Source organism: Rutidosis leptorrhynchoides, chromosome 1 (genome assembly GCF_046630445.1).
Source record: "Rutidosis leptorrhynchoides isolate AG116_Rl617_1_P2 chromosome 1, CSIRO_AGI_Rlap_v1, whole genome shotgun sequence".
Taxonomy (NCBI): Eukaryota; Viridiplantae; Streptophyta; class Magnoliopsida; order Asterales; family Asteraceae; genus Rutidosis; species Rutidosis leptorrhynchoides.
In genome coordinates, this window is record NC_092333.1 from 601,204,399 (window position 1) to 601,214,854 (window position 10,456).

Here is a 10,456-nt window from a genome sequence, read left to right on the forward strand (position 1 = left end):
AATTAAATATAAAATAAAGGAAATTAAATATGAAATAAAAGAATTATGCTTATTTAAACTTTCCATAATCATGATGTTTGACGTGTTGATTTTAGTTTTATGCCCATGGGTTAATTGTCCTTTGTCCTGGATTATTTAATATGTCCGTATGGTTTTTGTCCATAACAGTCCATCAGTCATAAATATAAAGTGCGAGTGTCCTCTTCAAATTATCCTTATACCCGAAGTTTAAATATTCCAACTAATTGGGGACTTAAACTGTAACAAGATTTTAATACTTTGTTTAATAATTACACCAGGATGTCGACTGAGTGTAACCCAAGGTTTTAATACTTTGTTATCAATTATGCCAAGTGTCCTTGTACATAATTTCACCCCTGTTTTAATAATTCTAGTGGCTATTAATCCATTCCCGTGTCCGGTTAAATGAACGATTATTCGTACATATAAATACCCCGCCCATCATGTTCGATCGAGTGTATATGGTTATTTATAGGGACGTCCAATTGTAAATCTTTATATTAACATTAACAAACTATCATTTAGTTAAACAAATATAAAGCCCATTAATAGCCCATAGTCTAATTTCCACAAGTGTCGTTCTTTTGTCCAAACCCCAATTATGGTACAAAGCCCAATTACCCAATTTTAATATTTTTAGCCCAACATCATGATTACTTCGGATTAAATAAGCATAATAATAACTTAGCTACGAGACATTAAATTAAAAAGGTTGAACATAACTTACAATGATTAAAAATAGCGTAGCGTTACACGGACAGAATTTCGACTTACACCCTTACAACATTCGCTAACATACCCTTATTATTAGAATTAAAATTAAAATTAAAATTAAAATATAAATATATACTACGTATATAGATGGAGAGATTGATATTATGGATGGAAAAATGGTGCACCAAAGCTCAATTTTTATAGGCCTGTGATCTGGAAAAGGGGCTCATGCGATCGCATGGATTTATGCCTTCCAGGCCATGCGATCGCATGGCCAGCTGGGGAGAGCCACTTTTGGTTGTTTTCTTCTGCCGACGTTTATTTAAATATAATATAATATGTATATTAATTTTAAGAATTAATTATATATTATATTATATTCATATGCATAGTTGACTTGTAATTTTTAGTCCGTTGCGTTGAGCGTTGAGAGTTGACTCTGGTCCCGGTTCCGGATTTTCGAACGTCCTTGCGTACAATTTAATATCTTGTACTTTTCGTTTTGAATCTTGTACTCTTGTAATTTTGAGACGTTTCTTATCAATAATTGGAACCTCATTGATTGTATTTTGTACTTTTGAGCTTTTTGGTCGTTTGCGTCTTCAATTCGTCGAATCTGTCTTTTGTCTTCACCTTTTATTATTTAAACGAATATCACTTGTAAATAGGACAATTGCAACTAAAAGCTTGTCTTTCTTGAGGAATAATGCTATGAAATATATGTTTGTTTTTAGCATTATCAATACTCATGCCAAGTATTTTCCTAGCACCACCAAGATCTTTCATCTCGAATTCACGGGAAAGTAATCCCTTCAACTTGTTAATTTCGGACATGTTGGAACCTGCAAGTAACATGTCATCAATGTAGTGACCCGAACTTTTCCATGTTTATATATATTAAATGAAATTGATATTTACATGATTAAGTGTTTTCAACATGTTAAGCAATCAAACTTGTTAAGACTTGATTAATTGAAATAGGGTTCATATAGACAATTGACCACCCAAGTTGACCGGTGATTCAAGAACGTTAAAACTTGTAAAAACTAAATGATGACATATATATGGATATATATATATATATAGTTAACATGATATTATGATAAGTAAGTATCTCATTAGGTATTTTAACATTAGGTATCTCATTAGGTATTTCTAATACAAGGTAATACTCATATTCAAACTTTGATTCAATTTCTATAACTTTAACAATCTTATTTCGAGTGGAAATCTTACTTGAACTTGTTTTCGTGTCATGATTTTGCTTCAAGAACTTTCAATCCATCCAAGGATCCTTTGAAGCTAGATCTATTTTTCTCATTTCCAGTAGGTTTATCCACAAAACCTGAGGTAGTAATGATGTTCATAACATCATTTGATTCATATATATAAAACTACCATATTCAAAGGTTTAAGCTTGTAATAACTAGAACATAGTTTAGTTAATTCTAAACTTGTTCGCAAACAAAAGTTAATTCTTCTAACTTGAATTTTAAAATCAACTAAACACATGTTCTATATCTATATTATATGCTAACTTAATGATTTAAAACCTGAAAACACGAAAAACACCGTAAAACTGGATATACGCCGTCGTAGTAACACCGCGGGCTGTTTTGGGTTAGTTAATTAAAAACTATGATAAACTTTGAATTAAAAGTTGTTCTTCTGGAAAAATGATTTTTCTTATGAACATGAAACTATATCCAAAAATCATGGTTAAACTCAAAGTGAAAGTATGTTTTCCAAAATGGTCATCTAGACGTCATTCTTTCGACTGAAATGACTACCTTTACAAAAATGACTTGTAATCTGTATTTACGACTATAAACTTATAATTTTTCTATTTAGATTCATAAACTTAAGTTCAATATGAAACTATAGCAACTTGAATCACTCAAAACGGATTTAAAACGAAGAAGTTATGGGTAAAACAAGATTGGATAATTTTTCTTGTTGTAGCTACGTGAAAATTGGTAACAAATCTATATTAATCATATCCTAGCTAACTCATATTGTATTATATATGTATTCTAATATATTATGTAATCTTGGGATACCATAGACACGAATACAATGTTTTGACATATCATATCGACCCATCTATATATATATTTCAGAACAACCATAGACACTCTATATGCAGTAATGTTGGAGTAAGCTATACAGGGTTGAGGTTGATTCTAAAATATTATATATACTTTGAGTTGTGATATATCCCGAGGCTTGTATACACGAGGTCATGGATTGATTCGAGATAATATATATTGCTTTATTTTCTGTACATCTAACCGTGGACAGCTAGTTGTAGGTTACTAACAAGGACAACTGACTTAATAAACTTAAAACAGCAAAACGTATTAAAAATGTTGTAAATATATTTTGAACATACTTTGATATATATATGTATATATTTGTTATAGGTTCGTGAATCGACCAGTGGCCAAGTCTTACTTCCCGACGAAGTAAAAATCTGTGAAAGTGAGTTATAGTCCCACTTTTAAAATCTAATATTTTTGGGATGAGAATACATGCAGCTTTATAAATGTTTTACAAAATAGACACAAGTAATGAAACTACTTTCTATGGTTGAATGATCGAAGCCGAATATGCCCCTTTTTGCTTGGTAGCCTAAGAATTAGGGAACATCACTAATTTTGAGAATTAGTGCACGCCTAATTGACGCGAATCCTAAAGATAGATCTATTGGGCCTAACAAACCCCATCCAAAGTACCGGATGCTTTAGTACTTCGAGTTTTATATCATGTCCGATGGATGTCCCGGAATGATGGGGATATTCTTATATGCATCTTGTTAATGTCGGTTACCAGGTGTTCACCATATGAATGATTTTTATCTCTATGTATGGGATGTATATTGAAATATGAAATCTTGTGGTCTATTATTACGATTTGATAAATATATAGGTTAAACCTATAACTCACCAACATTTTTGTTGACGTTTAAAGCATGTTTAATCTCAGGTGATTATTAAGAGCTTCCGCTGTTGCATGCTAATATATGGACAAGATTTGGTGTCAGCATGCTTGTATAATATTGTTTAAAATAGCATTCGATATTTACTTTGTTGTAATATATTAATATTGTAAACCAATATGTATTGGTAGTGTGTAAGTGTGATATTTTTTTTATTATCATTTCTGGATAATCTAGGTGGTGACTTTTTTTAACCTTGTCAATTGTTCAAGTCTTTTTTCGAACTTCGATCAAACACAAATCACAAACCATAGACACTTATGACACACATTTTATATCGTTGGAAAGCTAATTTGACAAAGAACACAAATAAACACATTTCATCAACCAAAAACATTATTTGCAACAACCGACTTTTCAAATCAAATGATCAATCAATGCACATAATTAATGCTTCAAATTTTACAAGTGTACATTTATGATTCGGGCATTTAATGCATACATAAAACACGCTGTTTTGTAGATAATCAAGCATACAATACAACTAACTACTTACTAACAATAATTCATGGCATTCAATGCATCAAATATTCATTTCAAGCTTATCAAACCCTAACCCAAATTCACCAAAATCACTAATCAAGTTTATGGAGTTTTCTCAAGCAACCTACACATGAAATTGAAGCTAGTGATGTTAGGAACACATTTAATACATGTATTTATGACATTTAACATCATTCAAACAACCAAATCACCAAATCAAACACACCAAAGTTTATGTTCATGCTAGTTACTTCAAATAACAAAATCGAACATATAAATCATATATTCATGTTAGACTTGAGCCATAGACACTAATTAACAACTTTATAAGTTAAAAACATCAAGAACACAAAATCTAGTAATTTTAGAAAGTTACCCAAATGTAATGAAATCGGTATGGAATCGAAGAGGAAGTTGCAAGGATTCCAAATATGTAATTTGTTTTGCAAGACACCCGCTAGCTTGGATTTAGATGATGATTCTTTGTTTGAAGATTTGAGAGAAAAATGGAAAGTATAGAAAGAAAAGGAAAATGAAATGGAAAAGAAAGAGGAGGTGGGTTGACTAGTCAAATGCTAGTCACCACTTTGGCACTTTGGCGAAACTAGTCCCTCGAGTTCGGTTGCGGGTGCGTGAATTACCTAAACGAGATATTTTTAAAACGCGTATTAACGAGGGATGTCATAATCATATAACGGAATTTAAATAGTTAAACGGAAAAGTAAACGGAAAAAGGCGGGATGTTACATTACCTACTCCTTAAAAGAAATTTCGTCCCGAAATTTAAGTAGGCGTAGTTGTCGTTGTTTCTTCCTCGGAATTTTGCGTTTCCGGAATCGGGAATAAGTGAGGGTATTTCTTTTGCATTTGATCTTGCCTTTCCCAAGTAAACTCGGGTCCTCTTTTGGCATTCAAACGGACTTTAACAATCGAAATTCGGCTTTGTTTCAACGTCTTTTGGGAGGTGTCCACAATTTCAACCGGTTCTTCCACAAAATGAAGTTTGTCATCAATAGTAAGTTCCTCGAGAGGGATGACGAAATCGGGTTCGGCAAGACACTTTTTCAAGTTAGATACATGGAAGGTAGGATGAACGGAGTTCAATTGAGGTGGAAGATCTAAACGATAAGCAACGGTTCCAATACGCTCCAAGATTTCGAAAGGGCCAATATACCGCGGATTTAGCTTCCCGCATTTCCCAAAACGGATTACACCTTTCCAAGGTGCGACTTTTAACATTACTCGGTCACCGACTTGAAATTCGAGTTCGTTGCGTCGTTTGTCGGTATAGCTCTTTTGACGACTTCGGGCCGTCCTAAGCCTATCTCGGATTTGAATGATTTTCTCGGTTGTTTCTTGAATGAGTTCGGGTCCGGTGATTTGTGTGTCGCCTAATTCGGCCCAACAAAGAGGTGAGCGACATTTTCGGCCATATAAAGCTTCGAATGGTGCGGCGTTAATACTCGCATGATAACTATTATTGCAAGAGAATTCGGCGAGAGGTAAGTGCTTATCCCAAGCTTTTCCAAAATCAACAACGCAAGCTCGTAACATGTCCTCTAGGGTTTGAATCATGCGTTCGCTTTGCCCATCAGTTTGAGGGTGATATGCGGTGCTCATGTCTAAACGCGTTCCCAACGCTTCTTGCAAAGTACGCCAAAATCTAGAAAAAAAACGGCCATCTCGGTCAGAGATAATCGATAAAGGTACACCGTGTAGGGCTACGATCTCCTTGATATAAAGTTGTGCAAGTTTTTCCATTTTGTCGGTTTCTTTCATAGCGAGAAAGTGTGCGGATTTGGTGAGACGGTCAACAATAACCCAAATGGTATCATAACCGCCCGTCGTTTTTGGTAGTTTGGTGATAAAATCCATCGTTATCCTTTCTCACTTCCATTGCTGGATCTCGAGTTGTTGAAGTAGTCCGGACGGTCTTTGGTGTTCGGCTTTGACTTTGGAACATGTCAAACACTTGGAAACATAAGTAGCTACGTCCCTTTTGATGTTCGGCCACCAATATTGTTGTTTAAGGTCGTGGCACATCTTATTGGCACCGGGGTGAATCGAGTATCGTGACTTATGGGCTTCATCTAAAATAAGACTTCGTAGGTCCCCATAACTAGGCACCCAAATCCTTCCGGCGAAATATCGGAGTCCGGTTTCCTTAGTTTCGAATCGAGAGACGAGAATGTTCAAGAGCTCGTGTGAAACGTTTTCATCCTTGAGAGCTTCATCTTGGGCTACCCGAATTTGGCTATTAAGGTTTGTGTGGATGGTGATGTTTAAGGCTCGGACACGAAGAGGCACCGCTCTTTCTTTTCGACTTAAGGCATCGGCTACTACATTTTCCTTTCCGGGATGGTAACGAAGCTCGCAATCGTAATCGTTTAAGGTTTCAATCCACCCTCGTTGTCTCATGTTTAGTTGCTTTTGATCGAAGATGTGTTGGAGACTTTTGTGATCGGTAAAGATAGTACTCTTGGTTCCATAAAGATAGTGTCTCCATATTTTAAGTGCAAAGACAACGGCTCCGAGTTCGAGATCATGTGTCGTGTTATTTCGTTCATGAATTTTGAGTTGTCGAGAAGCATAAGAAATGACTTTCGTTCGTTGCATCAACACACACCCAAAACCATATTTCGAGGCATCGCAATATACAACAAAATCGTCATTGCCTTCGGGAATTGACAAGATAGGAGCGGTGGTTAGCTTTGTTTTCAAGATTTGAAATGCGGATTCTTGTTCGGTCGCCCAATTGAATTTCTTTCCCTTGTGAGTTAACGCGGTTAGAGGACAAGCAACCAAAGAGAAATCCTTGATGAATCTACGGTAGTATCCGGCGAGACCCAAGAATTGACGAATGTGAGTAGGAGTAGTAGGAGTCTCCCATTTACTAATGGCTTCGATTTTCGTTGGATCGACTTTAATACCTTGGTCACTTACAACATGACCAAGAAATTGAACTTCCTTTAACCAAAATTCACACTTGAAGAATTTGGCATAGAGTCGTTCTTGTCTTAAAAGTTCAAGCACAAGTCGGAGGTGTTTCTCGTGTTCTTCTTCGCTTTTAGAATAAACCAAAATATCATCGATGAACACGATAACGAATTTGTCAAGATACGGTTTGCACACGCGGTTCATAAGATCCATGAACACCGCCGGTGCGTTAGTGAGACCAAATGGCATTACAAGAAATTCATAGCTACCATAACGAGTTCGGAAAGCGATTTTGGAGACATCTTCCCCCTTAACCCTTAATTGATGATAACCCGAGCGGAGATCGATTTTTGAATATACACGTGATCCTTGTAATTGATCAAAGAGGTCATCGATGCGCGGAAGAGGATATCGGTTCTTAACCGTCAATTTGTTTAGTTTACGATAATCAATGCACATTCGTAGGGATCCGTCTTTCTTTTTAACAAACAAAATCGGAGCGCCCCAAGGTGAATGGCTAGGTTGGATAAAACCACAATCAAGTAGTTCTTGGATTTGACTTTGCAATTCTTGCATTTCGGATGGAGCGAGTCTATATGGTGCACGTGCTACGGGTGCGGCTCCCGGAATAAGATCGATTTGGAATTCAACTGGTCGATGAGGTGGAAGACCCAACAATTCGTCGGGAAATACATCGGAATAGTCACTAACAATTGGCACATCATCGATGTGCTTCTCATCGGACTCGACTTTCTTAACGTGAGCAAGGATCGCAAAACAACCCTTACGGAGTAGTTTTCTAACTTTAATGCATGAAACGAGGTTGAGTCCGGTGCAACTCTTATCGCCATAGACGATCAAAGGTTCACCATTCTCGATAGAAATTCGGATTGCGTTAAGATCACAAAGGATGTGAGATTTTGTTTTGGCTAGCCAATTTATACCGATTATTACATCGAAGCTTCCTAGTTCCGTGGGTATCAAGTCAATTTCAAACTCATTACCCAAAATGTTTAACGTACACCCCCGGTAATATGTGTCGGCACTTAATAGTTTTCCGTTAGCCACTTCAATGGTATAAGTGGTATCTAGTGGAAGTAGTGGAGTGTTAAAAGAATGAGTCAAAGTCCTGGATATAAAAATCTTATCGGCACCCGAATCGAATAAACAAGTAACATAAGTGTTGTTGAGGAGAAACGTACCCGTGACTAGTTCATTGTCATCTCGGGCTTCCTCGGTGTTGATGTTGAAAGCTCGTCCACGTCTGTTGGTGTTGGCTTTCTTCTTCGGACACGCATTTCTAAAATGACCCGTTTGGCCACATTCATAACAAGTACCCGGTTTTGGTGCATTGGGCACCTTTTGAGTGACGGGGGCGGCAATTCTACAATCGTTGGCCACATGACCACCCCTTTGGCACCGGTGGCAAAATAGATTGCTACATTCACCATAGTGGTGTTTGTGGCATTTGTTGCAAAAGGGTTTATTTCCGCCATAACTTTTCTTGGCGTCGGAGGTGAAAGGCTTTTTGGTGAAGTTTTTGTTGTAGTTGTTGCTTGATTGGGGGGCTTCCCATTTTCTTTTGTTGCCGCCCGATTTATCCTCGGCCTTAGGTGCCGGAACTACGATTTCGTCAACCGTTTCGATCAATTGGCGGGCCATGTTTAAGGCTTGTTGTAGGTTAGCGAGTTTGGATGACATCACTCCTTGTTTGATGCTCTTTGGAAGACCATCCATATAGAGTTCAACCCTTTGGGATTCGGGGTTCACGAGGTTGGGACACATCAAGGATACTCGGCGAATCGTTGATTGTAGGCCTTGAGATCGTTTCCGACCGCCTTTAAAGTTCTTAGCTCTTGTTCGAGCTTTCGGGTTTCTTCACGAGGGAAAAATTCGACGATCATCCTTTCCCTCAAATCAGCCCAAAAGAGGGCGTGAGCTTCATCGGTACCCACCGATTGTACATACGTGTTCCACCACGTGAGGGCGATACCGGCAAAGGTGTGGGTGGAATATTTGACTTTATCTTGGTCCCGACAACCGCTTATGCTAAAAACGGCTTCCGTTTGTTCGAACCATCGAGTGAGTACAACCGGTCCTCCGGTTCCATCAAAAGTGTGAGGTTTGCACCCCATGAAGGCTTTGTAGGAGCACCCTTCGCTTGTGTTAGCGGCCCCTTGATTGTTGTTGTTATTATTGTTATTGTTGTTGGTGGAGTGATCGGCCATGACCGCCTCTACAGCGGTGGCTACCATTCGTTGTAGAGCTTGTTCAGGAGTCTCATGGCATGACACACGACGAGAAGGCATTGTTCCTTCAAAACACAAGAATACCGTTGATTAGTATTCTTAATAATACTAACCATGATATGGAATAAGGATAGAAAGAAATTTTCCTTGACTCGCCTTAAATTCTTTATGTCATAATGTCGGAATGTTCATATGAGTCACCGTAATATAATCCCGGAAATTATATTACCCTAATTCATATGTGCATTCGACACTAATTCATATAGTCAAGGTGGCGCGTCAATTAAATCAAGTAACGTGAGATTAAGAGTGAATGAGAATTAGATATGATAGATGAGTTCTAGTATAATGCACAAGTAGTCAAGTAATTCCTACTTCAAGTCTATATGCCGGTTGTAGTCTAGACTCACCAATGTACCCTATGACTCGGGGTCGACACCAATGAACTCTAAATCCCTACAACCAATGCTCTGATACCATCTGTAGTGACCCGACAAAATCGTCATTGACGGCGCCGGCTACTTAGGTCCCATTACGTGGTCATAAGTCTTTAAAACGACGTTTGACCGAAAATATGTCGCATTCATTTCAAAAGTTAAGATTTGTTCCCAAGTTTACAAGAATCGTTCATCCAAAAGTTACGTTACAAAGTTATAAGTACAATTGAAATCTATGCGACACGATTTAAAAGTAGCCAAAAGATGCTCCATATATGCATGTATATACTTGACATCCAAGCAAGTATCAAAAGTAATGAGCGGAAGCATGTATCACAAAATGTTCAAGGACCTGAGAAAAACATAGAAATCTGTCAACGAAAACGTTGGTGAAATCATAGGTTTAAGTAATTAAGTACAAGTGAACCACAAGATTTGTAACATTGATATAATAGTAATACATTCCAAAAGTTTGTTTCACGAGCACCTAATTATCAATGCTTAACATTCCATCCATAGAACCCCATCACAATAGTGTTAGAACATACACTGTTTCTCGAAAGTATATTTCATTCGTAAACGGTAGCGAACCGTTTGAATGAGGGTTTGTCAAACCC